Genomic DNA, 11,607 nt, shown 5'->3' on the forward strand with positions numbered 1-11,607 from the left:
TTTATGTGAATAGCATGGTAGCTCACACATCGTACACCCGATAACTTATGTGCCTCAGTCAGGATAACTTTGGCAGGTGGGTGATGGAATATACCCACGGTAACTTTAATGTTACTAGAACGGTAACTCACACATCACAGACCTGATAATTAATGTAACCCGGTCCTGGGGCGGGGGGTTGATGAAATATACCCTCAGTAACTTTTGCGTGAATAGCATGGTAACTTACACACTACAATTTAGATAATAGTTGTACCCTAGTCCAGGTTTGGTTACGGGGATGGAGATGGGGGAGTTGTTGAAACATACCACGATAACTTCTGTGCAAATAACATGATATTTTTTATGTCCTGAAGATATGATAACTTATGTGCACCCTCATGGTAATTTTCGCGCGGGGAGGGGGGGTGATGAAATATGCCCTCGGTAACTTTGACGCCCGGGGGCAGGGGTGGTTGATGAAATATCACCATGGTAACTTTTATGTGAATAACATGGTAACTCACAAAAGCAGACCTGATAACTTATGTACCTCGGTCCTGATTACTTTTGGCATGAGGGAACGGGTCGATGAAATATCCCCCAAGTAACTTTTGTGTGAATAGCATGATAATCACACATCACAGACCTGATAAGTTATGTGTAAATAGTTTGGTACTATAACGTTTGTGTAAATAATTTGGTACTATACACATCGTATATGTGATAACTCATGCACAAACACTGCAGTAACTTTAACCCGACCTGATAAGAAGGTTAGATAAACCAGGTCTATGCCCTAGTAATATCTGTGTAAACAACATGGTAACATATGTCGCACATGTTGGAAATATGCCCTAGAGGCAATAATAAAAGTGTTATTATTATATTTCTTTGTTTATGATAATAGTCTTTTATTCATGCTATAACTGTATTATCCGGAAATCGTAATACACGTGTGAATACATAGACCACAATATGTCCCTAGTGAGCCTCTAGTTGACTAGCTCGTTGTGATCAACAGATAGTCATGGTTTCCTGGCTATGGACATTGGATGTCGTTGATAACGGGATCACATCATTAGGAGAATGATGTGATGGACAAGACCCAATCCTAAGCCTAGCACAAAGATCGTGTAGTTCGTATGCTAAAGCTTTTCTAAATGTCAAGTATCATTTCCTTAGACCATGAGATTGTGCAACTCCCGGATACCGTAGGAATGCTTTGGGTGTACCAAACGTCACAACGTAACTGGGTGGCTATAAAGGTGCACTACAGGTATCTCCAAAAGTGTCTGTTGGGTTGGCATGAATCGAGACTGAGATTCGTCACTCCGTGTAAACGGAGAGGTATCTCTAGGCCCACTCGGTAGGACATCATCATAATGTGCACAATGTGACCAAGGGGTTGATCACGGGATGATGTGTTACGGAACGAGTAAAGAGACTTGCCGGTAACGAGATTGAACAAGGTATCGGTATACCGACGATCGAATCTCGGGCAAGTACAATACCGCTAGACAAAGGGAATTGTATACGGGATCGATTGAGTCCTTGACATCGTGGTTCATCCAATGAGATCATCGTGGAACATGTGGGAGCCAACATGGGTATCCAGATCCCGCTGTTGGTTATTGACCGTAGAACGTCTCGGTCATGTCTACATGTCTCCCGAACCCGTAGGGTCTACACACTTAAGGTTCGATGACGCTAGGGTTATAAAGGAAGTTTGTATGTGGTTACCGAATGTTGTTCGGAGTCCCGGATGAGATCTCGGACGTCACGAGGAGTTCCGGAATAGTCCGGAGGTAAAGATTTATATATGGGAAGTCCTATTTTGGCCACCGGAAAATGTTCGGGATTTTTCGGTATTGTACCGGGAAGGTTCTAGAAGGTTCCGGAGTGGGGCCCACCTGCATGGGGGTACCCACATGAACGTGGGTAGTGAGGGCAAGGCCCCACACCCCTGGTCAAGGCACACCAAGATCCCCCCTTAGAAGGAATAAGATCATATCCCGAAGGGATAAGATCAAGATCCCTAAAACGGGGGGATAACAATCGGTGGGGAAGGAAATGATGGGATTTCTTTCCTCCCACCTTGGCCAACGCCCCAATGGACTTGGAGGGCAAGAAACCAGCCCCTCCACCCCTATATATAGTGGGGAGGCGCATGGGAGCTTCACCACAAGTTCTGGCGCAGCCCTCCCCCTCTCCCAAGTACTTCTCCTCTCCCGCGGTGCTTGGCGAAGCCCTGCAGGATTGCCACGCTCCTCCACCACCACCACGCCGTCGTGCTGCTGCTGGATGGACTCTTCCTCAACTCTCCCTCTCTCCTTGCTGGATCAAGGCATGGGAGACGTCACCGGGCCGTACGTGTGTTGAACGCGAAGGTGCCGTCCGTTCGGCACTAGGATCTCCGGTGATTTGGATCACGACGAGTACGACTCCTTCAACCCCGTTCTCTTGAACGCTTCCGCTTAGCGATCTACAAGGGTATGTAGATGCACTCTCCTTCCCCTCGTTGCTGGTTTCTCCATAGATAGATCTTGGTGACACGTAGGAAAATTTTGAATTTCTGCTACGTTCCCCAAAAGTGGCATCATGAGCTAGGTCTATTGCGTAGATTCTTTGCACGAGTAGAACACAAAGTAGTTGTGGGCGTTGATTTTGTTCAATATGCTTACCGTTACTAGTCCAATCTTGTTTCGACGGTATTGTGGGATGAAGCGGCCCGGACCGACCTTACACGTACTCTTACGTGAGACAGGTTCCACCGACTGACATGCACTTGGTGCATAAGGTGGCTAGCGGGTGCCAATCTCTCCCACTTTAGTCGGAACGGATTCGATGAAAAGGGTCCTTATGAAGGGTAAATAGCAATTGGCATATCACGTTGTGGTTTTGCGTAGGTAAGAAACGTTCTTGCTAGAAACCCATAGCAGCCACGTAAAACATGCAAACAACAATTAGAGGACGTCTAACTTGTTTTTGCAGGGTATGCCATGTGATGTGATATGGCCAAGAAGAATGTGATGAATGATATGTGATGTATGAGATTGATCATGTTCTTATAATAGGAATCACGACTTGCATGTCGATGAGTATGACAACCGGCAGGAGCCATAGGAGTTATCTTAATTTATTGTATGACCTGTGTGTCATTGAACAACGCCATGTAATTACTTTACTTTATTGCTAACCGGTAGCCATAGTAGTAGAAGTAATAGTTGGCGAGACAACTTCATGAAGACACGATGATGGAGATCATGATGATGGAGATCATGGTGTCATGCCGGTGACGATAATGATCATGGAGCCCCGAAGATGGAGATCAAAAGGAGCAAAATAATATTGGCCATATCATGTCACTATTTGATTGCATGTGATGTTTATCATGTTTATGCATCTTGTTTACTTAGAACGACGGTAGTAAATAAGATGATCCCTTACAACAATTTCAAGAAGTGTTCTCCCCTAACTGTGCACCGTTGCTACAGTTCGTCGTTTCGAAGCACCACGTGATGATCGGGTGTGATAGATCCTTACGTTCACATACAACGGGTGTAAGACAGATTTACACATGCAATACACTTAGGGTTAACTTGACGAGCCTAGCATGTACAGACATGGCCTCGGAACACGGAGACCGAAAGGTCGAGCATGAGTCGTATAGTAGATACGATCAACATGAAGATGTTCACCGATGATGATTAGTCCGTCTCACGTGATGATCGAACACGGCCTAGTTGACTCGGATCATGTAATCACTTAGATGACTAGAGGGATGTCTATCTGAGTGGGAGTTCATAAGATGAACTTAATTATCCTGAACATAGTCAAAAGATCTTTGCAAATTATGTCGTAAGCTCGCTCTTTAGTTCCACTGTTTAGATATGTTCCTAGAGAAAATATAGTTGAAAGTTGACAGTAGCGATTATGCGGACAGTAGAAAGCTTATGTCCTTAATGCACCGCTCAGGGTGCTGAACCCCAAACGTTGTTTGTGGATGTTGCGAACATCGGACATACACGTTTTGATAACTACGTGATAGTTCAGTTAAACAATTTAGAGTTGAGGCACCAAAGACGTTTTTCGAAACGTCGCGGAACATACGAGATGTTTTCGAGGGCTGAAATTGGGATTTCAGGCTCATGCCCACGTCAAGAGGTATAAGACCTCCGACGATTTTCTTAACCTGCAAACTAAGGGAGAAAAGCTCAATCGTTGAGCTTGTGCTCAGATTGTCTGAGTGCAACAATCACTTGAATCGAGTGGGAGTTGATCTTCCATATGAGATAGTAATGTTTCTCCAAAGTCATTGTCACCAAGCTGCTAGAGCTTTCTGATGAATTATAACATATCAGGGATAAATATGATGATCCTTGAGGTATTCACGATGTTTGACACCGCAAAAGTAGAAATCAAGAAGGAGCATCAATTATTGATGGTTGGTGAAACCACTAGTTTCAAGAAGGGCAAGGGCAAGAAGGGATACTTCATGAAACGGCAAATCAGCTGCTGCTCTAGCGAAGAAACCCGAGGTTGAACCCAAACCCGAGACTAAGTGCTTCTGTGATAAGGGGAACAACCACTGGAGCAGAATTACCCTAGATACTTGGTAGATGAGAAGGCTGCCAAAGTCGATAGAAGTATATTGGATATACATTATGTTAATGTGTACTTTACTAGTACTCCTAGTAGCACCAGGGTATTAAGATACCGGTTCAGTTGCTAAGTGTTAGTAACTCGAAATAAAAGAGCTAAGAAATAAACGGAGACTAGCTAAAGGTGAGCTGGCGATATGTGTTGGAAGTGTTTCCAAGTTTGATGTGATCAAACATCGCACGCTCCCTCTACCATCAAGATTATTATTAAACCTGAATAATTGTCATTGTGTGTTTGCGTTGAGCATAGACATGATTGGATTATGTCTATCGCAATACGGTTATTCATTTAAAGAGAATAATGGTTATTCTATTTATTTGAATAATACCTTCAATGGTCTTGCACCTAAAGGAATGGTTTATTGAATCTCGATCGTAGTGATACACATTTTCATGCCAAAAGATATAAGATAGTAATGATAGTACCACTTACTTGTGGCACTGCCATGTAAGTCATATTGGTATAAAACGCATGAAGAAGCTCCATGTTAATGGATCTTTGGACTCACTCGTTTTTGAAAAGTTTGAGACATGCGAACCATGTCTATTGGTGTATACGCATGAAGAAACTCCATGCGGATGGATCGTTTGGACTCACTTGATTTTGAATCACTTGAGATATGCAAATCATACCACATAGGCAAGATGACTGAAAAGCCTCGGTTTCAGTAAGATGGAACAAGATAGCAACTTGTTGGAAGTAACACATTTTGATGTGTGCAGTCCAATGAGTGCTGAGGCATGCAGTGAATATCGTTATGTTCTTACTTCACAGATGATTCGAGTAGATGTTGAGTATATTTACTTGATAAAACACAAGTCTGAATTATTGAATGGTTCAAGTAATTTCAGAGTGAAGTAGAAGATCATTGTGACAAGAGGATAAAATGTCTATGATATGATCATAGAGATGAATATCTGAGTTACGAGTTTGGCACACAATTAAGACATTGTGGAGATTGTTTCACAATTAATAGTGCCTGGAACACCATAATGTGATGGTGTGTCCGAACATCATAGTTGCACCCTATTGGATATGGTGCGTACCTTGATGTCTCTTATCAAATTACCACTATTATTTATGGGTTAGGCATTAGAGACAACCGCACTCACTTCAATAGGGCACCACGTAACTCCGTTGAGACGACACCGTATGAACTATGGTTTAGAGAAACCTAAGCTGTCATTTCTTAAAAGTTTGGGGCTGCGACGCTTATGTGAAAAAGTTTCAGGTTGATAAGGTCGAACCCAAAGCGGATAAAATGCATCTTCATAGGACACCCAAAACAGTTGGGTATACCTCCTAATTCAGATCCGAAAGCAATAAGGATTGTTTCTTGAATCGGGTCCTTTCTCGAGGAAAAGTTTGTCTCGGAAAGTTGAGTGGGAGGATGGTGGAGACTTGATGAGGTTATTGAACCGTCACTTCAACCAGTGTGTAGCAGGGCACAAGAAGTTGTTCCTGTGGCACCTACACCAATTGAAGTGGAAGCATATGATAGTGATCATGAAGTTTCGGATCAAGTCACTGCCGTACCTCGTAGGGTGACAAGGATACGTACTACTTCAGAGTGGTACAGTAATCCTGTCTTGAAGGTCATGTTGCTAGACAACAATGAACCTACGAGCTATGGAGAAGCGATGGTGGGCCCATATTCCAACAAATGGTTAGAAGCCATGAAATCCGAGATAGGATCCATGTATCAGAACAAAGCATGGACTTTGGTGGACTTGCCCGATGATCGGCAAGCCATTGAGATAAATGGATCTTTAAGAAGAAGACGGACGTGGATGGTAATGTCACCATCTATGAAGCTCGACTTGTGACGAAGAGTTTTTCACAAGTTCAAGGAGTTGACTACGATGAGATTTTCTCATCCGTAGCGATGCTTAAGTCCGTCGGATTCATGTTAGCATTAGCTGCATTTATGAAATCTGGCAGATGGATGACAAAACGAGTTTCCTTACCAATCTTCGTATGGAAAGGTTGTATGTGATACAATCAGAAAGTTTTTGTCGATCCTAAGGATGCTAAAAGGTATGCTAGCTCCAGCGATCCTTCTAAGGACTGGAGTAAGCATCTCGGAGTTAGAATGTACGCTTTGATGAGATGATCAAAGATTTTGGATTTATACAAAGTTTATGAGAAACTTGTATTTCCAAAGAAGTGAGTGGGAGCACTATAGAATTTCTGATGAGTATATGTTGTGGACATATTGTTGATCAGAAATGATGTAGAATTTCTGGAAAGCATATAGGGTTATTTGAAAGGTGTTTTTCAATAGAAAACCCAGATTAAGGTACTTGAACATTGAGCATCAAGATCTATAAGGATAGATCAAAATGCTTAATAATACTTTCAAATGAGCACATACCTTGACATGATCTTGAAGGTGTTCAAGATGGATCAGTCAAAGAAGGAGTTCTTGCCTGAGATGTAAGGTATGAAGTTCAGACTTAAAGCTCGACCACGGCAGAAGAGAGAGAAAGGACGAATGTCGTCCCCTATGCTTCAGACATAGGCTCTATAGTATGCTATGCTAAGTACCGCACCTGATGTGTGCCTTGCCACATGTCTGGCGAGAGAGTACAAAGGTGATCAAGGAGTGGATCATCAGATGGCGGTCAAAGTTATCCTTAGAGGAATAAGGATATGTTTCTCGATTATGGAGGTGATAAAGAGTTCGGCGTAAAGGGTTACGTTGATGCAAGCTTTAACACCTATCCGAATGACTCTGAGTAGCAAACCGGATACGTATAGTGGAGCAACTATTTGGAATATCTTCAAGTGGAGCATGGAAGCAGCATTTACAATATGACCTAGAGATTTGCGAAGTACATACGGATCTGAATGTTACAGATCCGTTGACTAAAACCTCTCTCACAAGCAGAACATGATCAAACCCCAGAACTCATTGAGTCTTAATCACATGATGATGTGAACTAGTTTAATGACACTAGTAAACTCTTTGGATGTTGGTCACATGGTGATGTGACCTGTCAGTGTTAATCACATGGTAATGTGAACTAGATTATTGACTCTAGTGCAAGTGGGAGACTGTTGGAAATATGCCCTAGAGGCAATAATAAAAGTGTTATTATTATATTTCTTTGTTTATGATAATAGTCTTTTATTCATGCTATAACTGTATTATCCGGAAATCGTAATACACGTGTGAATACATAGACCACAATATGTCCCTAGTGAGCCTCTAGTTGACTAGCTCGTTGTGATCAACAGATAGTCATGGTTTCCTGGCTATGGACATTGGATGTCGTTGATAACGGGATCACATCATTAGGAGAATGATGTGATGGACAAGACCCAATCCTAAGCCTAGCACAAAGATCGTGTAGTTCGTATGCTAAAGCTTTTCTAAATGTCAAGTATCATTTCCTTAGACCATGAGATTGTGCAACTCCCGGATACCGTAGGAATGCTTTGGGTGTACCAAACGTCACAACGTAACTGGGTGGCTATAAAGGTGCACTATAGGTATCTCCAAAAGTGTCTGTTGGGTTGGCACGAATCGAGACTGAGATTTGTCACTCCGTGTAAACGGAGAGGTATCTCTAGGCCCACTCGGTAGGACATCATCATAATGTGAACAATGTGACCAAGGGGTTGATCAAGGGATGATGTGTTACGGAACGAGTAAAGAGACTTGCCGGTAACAAGATTGAACAAGGTATCGGTATACCGACGATCGAATCTCGGGCAAGTACAATACCGCTAGACAAAGGGAATTGTATACGGGATCGATTGAGTCCTTGACATCGTGGTTCATCCGATGAGATCATCGTGGAACATGTGGGAGCCAACATGGGTATCCAGATCCCGCTGTTGGTTATTGACCATAGAACGTCTCGGTCATGTCTACATGTCTCCCGAACCCGTAGGGTCTACACACTTAAGGTTCGATGACGCTAGGGTTATAAAGGAAGTTTGTATGTGGTTACCGAATGTTGTTCGGAGTCCCGGATGAGATCTCGGACGTCACGAGGAGTTCCGGAATAGTCCGGAGGTAAAGATTTATATATGGGAAGTCCTATTTTGTACCGGGAAATGTTCGGGATTTTTCGGTATTGTACCGGGAAGGTCCTAGAAGGTTCCGGAGTGGGGCCCACCTGCATGGGGGGACCCACATGAACGTGGGTAGTGAGGGCAAGGCCCCACACCCCTGGTCAAGGCGCACCAAGATCCCCCCTTAGAAGGAATAAGATCATATCCCAAAGGGATAAGATCAAGATCCCTAAAAAGGGGGGATAACAATCGGTGGGGAAGGAAATGATGGGATTTCTATCCTCCCACCTTGGCCAACGCCCCAATGGACTTGGAGGGCAAGAAACCAGCCCCTCCACCCCTATATATAGTGGGGAGGCGCATGGGAGCTTCACCACAAGTTCTGGCGCAGCCCTCCCCCTCTCCCAAGTACTTCTCCTCTCCCGCGGTGCTTGGCGAAGCCCTGCAGGATTGCCACGCTCCTCTACCACCACCACGCCGTCGTGCTGCTGCTGGATGGAGTCTTCCTCAACCTCTCCCTCTCTCCTTGCTGGATCAAGGCATGGGAGACGTCACCGGGCTGTACGTGTGTTGAACGCGGAGGTGCCGTCCGTTCGGCACTAGGATCTCCGGTGATTTGGATCACGACGAGTACGACTCCTTCAACCCCGTTCTCTTGAACGCTTCCGCTTAGCGATCTACAAGGGTATGTAGATGCACTCTCCTTCCCCTCGTTGCTGGTTTCTCCATAGATAGATCTTGGTGACACGTAGGAAAATTTTGAATTTCTGCTACGTTCCCCAACAGCACATGCATGATAACTTAGCACAGAAGTGGTAACTTTTGACCGAAATAAGTCATTGGAACATATCAATATGGGATCTAGTTTTGAAGGTCTCATCGCGACAAATCTTTTATGTGAAAATAAGGTTTTCGATCGTACTGACGGTTTGAGATACAAAACATTTTGAAGTTTTGAAATAGGGAGGAATCTAGGATGACATCAGCAATTATATCCTCTAGTTTATTTGCACGTGGGGAGAAGGTTGGTTGACCATTTATATGCCCCAGTAATTTCTATATAAATAAGATGGTAACATATGAACGAGAGACGTGATAACTTGCTTAGCCTGAGCCTGATAACTTTTCATCCCAAAAAAAGTCGTCGGAACATATCAATGTGGATCTAGTTTCGAAGGTCTCTTCGCAACGAATCTTTTATGTAAAACGGTTTTTCAATCGGAGTGACGGTTTGAGCTACAAAACATTTTGAATTTTCTCATTAGGAAAAATCTTTGGTGACATCATCAATTCTGTCTTTTAATACATGCATGTAGTAATTAGTTACTCTAATCAAAAGGGAATGTTACGCACATGCCGGAGAAAGTGAAATAATGTGAAGGCATCGCACATGCACTCGGTTGGATAGTGTGCGGATCTGTTCCAGAATTCCTGCCGGCAGGAAGTTAGCACTGTCCTAAAAATAAATATACTCGAACTCAGTAAGACTTCAAACGAGAGATGAAAAGGGAAGAAGAGGGCTAGACCGAGGAGGAACACTGGCCTGATGGTGACTACTGCTTTGCTTGAATCCCCCTACATTTCATAGGGAATGAGTATCATATATATAGCCGGGTCCTTTGCAGTGCAAGTTGGGCATCATGTCACGTCAAGGGGCGTACGCGTACGCGTACGCGTAATTGCCGTGTCTATGACAGAGCAAGTCAGTCGTCTCTCTGTATGTTTCTAGAATCAACGTTATTCTGAAAAATTGATCACTCCTTTGTCTATGCAGCTATCCGTCCGTCTACTTAGTGGGCAGTCGTCCCAAAAAAAAGCAAGCTTGGTTTGGGCAAGACAGTGGGATCGTCCGACTAGCCAAAGCCAATGGCCGATGAATGCATCTGTAGGATTTGCATATATCTTGTTGTTTAGAACTCATCCTGTATATTTTGGAACTTAACAAAAATTTCTTTCATATGTAACGAGATATTTGCTACATATAAAAATATTTACTATAACATTAAAATTTATAAAATTATTAATCAAAATCTAGAATAAGAATCAATGCTATCAAATTCATCATGTACGTTGAATCTACGTTTCTATCATCTTAGTAGTTAAGATTCTATGATTGTGATCCTACCATCGTAGCTCCGATTCTATTCGAAATAACGATTCTGGCAACCTTGGCTGGTAGTGACCTAAAAGTGAGAAAGGAAAAACCTTTAACAGAGGTGGGGACGCTAGATCATATATATTAAAAATTGATTTCAATCATTTCAAAAACTGATTCTCCTCATTTAAAAAAACCAAGTCACTCATCTCAAAAAACCAATTTCGCTGCATTCAAAAAACTGATCTCACTCGTTCATTTCACTCATTCAAAAAATTTGAGTTCACCCATCTACAAAAAACTGATTTCACTTTAGTCAAAAATAATAATTCACTCATTTTAAAAAAATAAGTTCACTCATATGAAAAGATAATTTCACTTCATTAAAAAAATTCCACTCCTTTAGAAAAATGATTTCACTCATTTCAATTAATTGGAAAATGAATGAAATACTGAAATTTAGACTAATTTGAATAGTATCCGAGTTTCATCTTTTTTCTGAAGATCTCGTCGCCAGGAATTGGAATATATAAAACATTTCAAAAACAGAATTTCAGCTTTCAAAGGTATGAATGTTCTAAAATGTCAATAGGAAATTAAAGTGTGTGGACTTTGTGTGGGGGATAGATCAGTAGGCGTACTATTCTCTCTTTGCGTGGGGATAAAATGTAGCGTTGTGAGGCTGCTGACAAGACAAGCCGAATTGACTCCAGTCTTTTTTAGTCTGCATATAAGTTTTCTTTGAAGTCAAAGTATCTCTACTTTGACCAAACTTGTAGAAAGAAGTATCAACATTCACAATGCCAAATCAATGTTGTTAGATTCTTTATGAAATTTTGTTTCAT

This window comes from Triticum dicoccoides, chromosome 2B (assembly GCF_002162155.2).
Source record: "Triticum dicoccoides isolate Atlit2015 ecotype Zavitan chromosome 2B, WEW_v2.0, whole genome shotgun sequence".
NCBI classification, from domain to species: Eukaryota; Viridiplantae; Streptophyta; class Magnoliopsida; order Poales; family Poaceae; genus Triticum; species Triticum dicoccoides.